Genomic DNA, 6,020 nt, shown 5'->3' on the forward strand with positions numbered 1-6,020 from the left:
AAAGGAGGAGGAATAATGATTTGTTTCCTTTTACTCTAGATGTGTGACTCCCAATCAGCAACAACACTCTTACACAGCTAAATGCCTGATTGGAAGCCACACGGCCAAAATCAACGAAACAAACCAACATAGAAAAATGCACATAGAACGCCCACCCAATGTAAACAACCCTGGCCTAACCAAATAACAAACAAAAAAACCCTCTCTAAGGTGCCAGGGCGTTACACTATGACATGTCTATAATGAAGGAAAGATGTGATGTGATGAGGGTTTTAAGAGATCGAGTTCTGGGTCCAAATGGCACCCTATTCCCTATTTATTTCACTACTGGTCTAAAGTAGTGCACTATAAGGAGTAGGGTGCCATTTGAACTCACTTAGTTTAACATCTGTTTCTTTCTCCAGGCCCATGGTGGCACAAGCAGCTTGAGGAGGTGACCCCCTCTGTTCTCTACAGTACAATCAACAAACTCAGAACCAAGAAGACCTGAACACAACAAACCCAGAACCAAGAAGATCTGAGCCAACAAACCCAAGAACCAAGAAGACCTGGAACACAACAAAACCCAGAACCAAGAAGAACTGAAAACAACAAACCCAGAACCAAGAAGACCTTGTATATCTGGACCCGTATATTCAAACTAAGTGGAAAAATGACCTAGTAAGGTCAGAGGCGGTGTGATACATTGGCCAATATACTATACCACGGAATGTATTGTTCTTCTGCACAACAAATGCAGAGTGCCTGGATACAGCCCTTAGCCGTGGTATATTGACCATATACCACAAACCCAAGGGCCTTATTGCTATTATAAACTGGTGACCAACATATATAGAAAACAAAGTATTTTTGTGTCATACAAGTGGTATATTGTCTGATATACAGTACATACGGCTGAAATGCTTATTCAGCCAATCAGCATCCAGGACACAAACTATCTGGTTTATAATAGTATCTAATAATATACAGAGTGCATTCGGAAAGTATTCAGACCCCCTTTGACTTTTTCCACATTTTGTTACGTTAAGGTATTCTAAAATTGATTAAATAGTTTTTCCCTCATCAATCTACACACAATAATAATGACAAAGCAAATTCTGCGAAAAGCTTGCAAGTTGACTAAAAATACAAAACTGAAGTATACATTACATAAGCATTCAGACCCCTTTACTCAGTACTTTGGTTAAAGCACCATTGGTACCGAGTGTTTCTTGGGTATCATGCTACAAGCTTAATTTTCTTTTTTTTAGCAGCAAGTACATTTTGTTGTCTGTTACCCAAATAAATTAAACTAGTTTCTAACCAATTGATATAAGTTTGCAGATTTAAAAAAAAAATCTATTGTTTTTATTACAAAGGGTTATAGCACAATTTTTTGCCCAAAAATTCAGGGAAATAGTTCTGCTTGACGCAATGTTTCTTATTACTTTTATAAAAACATGACTAATGTGTGAAGTATAAACAAAATCATAAACATGCCGCTGTAATTCAGTGGCAAACGCACCGTATAGTTCACAATCCACTTGCCTTCAGAGCAGCTATGTTGATGCAAAAAAATGGCAGTTTATGGAAGTCACACGCGGATTGTCAGAGGTAAAAAGAGTTAACTTCTAGCTGGTGTGGAGAGTAAGCAGCTGTGCTGAAGGAGAAAGAACATAAATACTTTGGCTATAGGAGGAGAAGTAAAGACATCTGGTTCTGATAGAGCAACAGGCCACGGTGGGGAGGCATAGCGACCTGACAACCAGAACTTGAGTTAGTGCAGAAAGGGCCCCAAATACTCAAGATAGCCAGACAAAGGGGTACAGAGAAAGGATGAGCATGCAGTGCATGCATTATTTTGTACCACACATGAGGAGGCCCTGCTAGCATTATAACCTGCCATCTGTCAGATGTGGCGTTAACACAACAACTGATATAGAGAAGATAATGGTAAAGAACGGTCAAGGGAAGCTATTTTCACATAGTGGGAGGGGACTCTTATACGTTATGCAAAGACAGAATCATATAAAGATAGGACTCTGTAATATGAGAATTTAGTCTTTTCCATGGAGGCTTGACTCTGTTAATGTGTAATAGGGTTTCCATGGAAGGGCTCGCTTTGCTACTCTGTATTAAAGTCTATATTGAATTCACAAGTTCTTGTAAGAGTATTATGTTCTTGAGACAATTTTCCACGACACTGGTTCAGCCCCAGCTTTCGGTTTCACTGAACAACGTCTGCTTCATGTCTAACAAGCCAGCTGAGATACTAGTTCACTGAATTCATATGCCAGACCCAGTCCCATGTCAACGGCTTAATAACACAGTATCTTTTACATGCGTGGTTTTTATTCTGTATAGATTTTTTACATTTTCAAATGTTATTTGACATTTTATTTTGTGTATTTTCATTTGTATCTTTATCCGGCTTCCATCTTCTGTTTGAATTCCCGCTGGTATCCCCGACTCCACCCACTTATTCCCCGAAGTAGACCTTTGTGAGAGCATCGTAGATTTGGCATGTTTCGATCTCTGACCGGATTGTCTGAATTCACTAGTCGAGTGTCAATCACAGAAAAAAAACAACATTGATGAAAATACATGTTGAGAAATTGTGAATCCCTCATCCATTTCCCCTGACCCCCTGGCAAAGACATAGACTGTATATAGGGCAAAGATTTCAGCTTCGCCTGTTCCACTGATATGGATTCACAACAAATATGGAAACTCCAATGTTCACACCAGTCTCATACTTTTAAATCCATGATGGGAAGAGTGAACTTGCACTCTTGGGAAAGGGTTGGGAATCGGGATCTCAGCCTTAGGCAACCTTATTACCAGTTTGTTATTCTGTTATTGATCCAAATGGATGAGACATGATTGTGACATGTGAAGAGAGACCTTAGGAGGCTGCAGTAATGTTGAGATGCTTGATAGGAGGAGCTCTAGTCTAGAACACTGGAACCTTCACTACCACTTTGATGGGAGATGATGAGGAGTGATGGGTCACGTTAAGGTGAGGCAACACATTAAAAAACATATAGAACACAACACTTTGTTATGGATCTGTATTTAAAGAAAATACACATTGAAAATATGGTCTGCATTTAGGCAAATGTTAGGCCCACTCCTCAAAATGAAGAAATATAAATAGCTATGCAGTCTTTAGCAGTACATCCAGTACATCCCTTTCTGACATGCTGTTGATGGCCAGACTGTCTTAAACTCCCTGACTAGGCTACTTTCAAAAATGTGTCCAATCACTAAAATGACACTTCTTCTTTCTATGCACTAAGCTATGATGGTAAGTTGACTCACTGTACAAGACCTCTCCCCTTCACTATGTAAAGTACGGGTTGACGGATTTCATTAAATATATATGTATACATATATATATACATATATATATAATATATATATATATATTTATTGTTTTGAGTGGGGGTCATAAATCATATACTTGATGGTTATGTACTGTATCATTTTACTTTTACTTACATTTTTGACCTGTGTTTTGTATTTGTCACATCAGGGCCAGTATTCATTCATTGTCTCAGAGTAGGAGTGCTGATGTAGGATCAGGTCCTACCGGTCCACTATAATAATGATCTAACGGCAAAAGTGATCCTAGATCCCAGCTCTCCTAGTTCTACTCTGAGACACTGTGTGAATATGGACCCTGGACTGTTTTAATGTATCAGAGTTATTCACCAGCTATAGAGTGACTTATTGTTTATGTTTCTAAGACTGCAGGGTGGGAGATGCAACAATGGCCTTGAGAACAGCAGGAAGTGTGTTGGTGGTCTTTCTCTGGTGTATAGCAGGTATGGTCTCATTCATGAACTGTTTTAGTAATGTTATCGTAATGTTATTCTGGTGTGTTCAGTGAAATCGTCTGTTAGGGGCTTCTTCTTTTCTGGAATAGTTTCTTTCACACCTCACTGAGTGATGCTTAGGCCCTTTCTGTGGTTTCCATTCACACTCAGCAAGAGTACGGCAACAAAGTGTGTGTCACGTCCTGACCAGCAGAGGGAGTAGTGGTTTAGTATTTTGGTTAGGATGTGACAGAGGGATGTTTGTTTTGTGTGGTGGTTTTTGTGTGTTGTGAGGTGTTTGATTTATGTGTTCCTGGGTTTTGGATGTATGTTCTAGGTTGTATGTTCTAGGTTGTATTGCTGCATTTTTGTCTAGTTAGGTTTGTTTTTCTATGTGCAAAGTTAATTGGGGTTGGACTCCCAATTCAAGGCAGAGTGTGTTGAGTTGCACTTGATTGGGAGTCCTTATAATGGGGGTGTGTTTGTCTTTGTGTTTTGTGGGTAGTTGTTTTTGCACTGCGTTTTTGTTAGCCTGCAAATACTAGTTCCTGTCAGTGGTTTCTGTATTTTCTTGTTTTTTCGTGTTCACGTATTTAATAAATAGTATGTTGAGCACGCAACCCGCTGGGCGCCTCTTGGTCCATTCCTGACTGACACCTGTGACAGTGTGAGACAAACGCTGTTAGTGTGAGCAAATGGGTCTGTAATGTGTAATCACTATAATGTGTGATTGTGTTTCAGTGTTACTGGGTCAGTATGGCTGAAGTGTGATGTACACCATCTGTACCTTGATAAGTCAACTAGCAGAGCTGTCCTGCTCTTACACATATCCCAGAGGTTAAACAGTCACAAAAACCTTCTGGTTTACAAACTTTATACCGTGACTCTTGGAGGATGACCCAGACCACAAAGGTGGCGCGGTGGACGATCGTAAGGATGGTAAATGGACACAACCTGACAATCACAGACCTGAGAGAGCGGTACGCAGCTACGTCAAGTTGGGATCAGACTGGAGGAAAATACTGGCTATCCTGGAGTCACTCTTTCTGTCACAGGTACAGTTACATTCAATAAAGCTAAACTGTTGAATTCATTTGAGTTATGGGCATTTCTGTCTTGGTTTGTGCTTTAATCTGTATAAAATTGGATTTCTTCCATCGGAGGAAAAACCAGTGAAAAGGGATACGGTGATATTGTTTTTTAGTCACACACTTTATTTGGATAATCTGGATAGATGCTCTAGATGGTCATGAGTATCAACAAACTACCTGTTGATAAGTAACAAGATTTTTTTTTTTTTACTGTGTCACAATAGTCTCTTTCTACTATTTTCAGTGTTACCTTGACACAGCTCTCTCTCCACAGAGTGTCCATCCTGACCCTAACTGTGAACACACACCACTGAAAATGAGGACGAGACAGTCTAGGCAGTAAGTATAAGTTATAACTTATTCATTTATGTGTTTTATTTTGCTTATACAGTTTTTGTGTTTGTTTCGTGTGAGTGGGTAATTGGGTGAGTGAGAGAGAGACAGAAAGTAAGAGGTGAGAGAGAATGCTACAGAGCAGTGTGTGTAAAGTGCTCATACTGTGTTTCCTGTGTCGCTGTCTCTCAGAGTGTGAGGGACTCGCCCAGTGACACGTTCACAGCTCTTCGAGAGATGCTCAGCCCTCCGTGTATCCAGGCCATCCAGGGGAGAAAACCACCACAGAACCTGGACTGAAGACAACCACCACAGAACCTGGACTGAAGACAACCACCACAGAACCTGGACTGATAGAACCACCACAGAACCTGGACTGATAGAACCACCACAGAACCTGGACTGAAGACAACCAATAGAACCTGGAGACTGATAGAACCACCACAGAACCTGGACTGATAGAACCACCACAGAACCTGGACTGAAGAGAACCACCACAGAACCTGGACTGAAGAAAACCACCACAGAACATGGACTGAAGAGAACCACCACTGAAGAGAACCATCACAGAACCTGGACTAAAGAGAACCACCACAGAACATGGACTGAAGAGCTAGACTCCAAACCAAAGCTAGTCCTTACACCTCTATTCTCTTACGCTAATATATTGTTATAATATCTTGAAGGTTCACCCAAATTACAAAATGACACATTGGTTCCTTACCCTTTACCAGTCTATGAACATGGTGTGACAGCAGTCCATGCTTTTGGTTTAGTTTCCCCTGGCACTGTTTCAACT

Source organism: Salmo salar, chromosome ssa09, assembly GCF_905237065.1.
Source record: "Salmo salar chromosome ssa09, Ssal_v3.1, whole genome shotgun sequence".
NCBI classification, from domain to species: domain Eukaryota; kingdom Metazoa; phylum Chordata; class Actinopteri; order Salmoniformes; family Salmonidae; genus Salmo; species Salmo salar.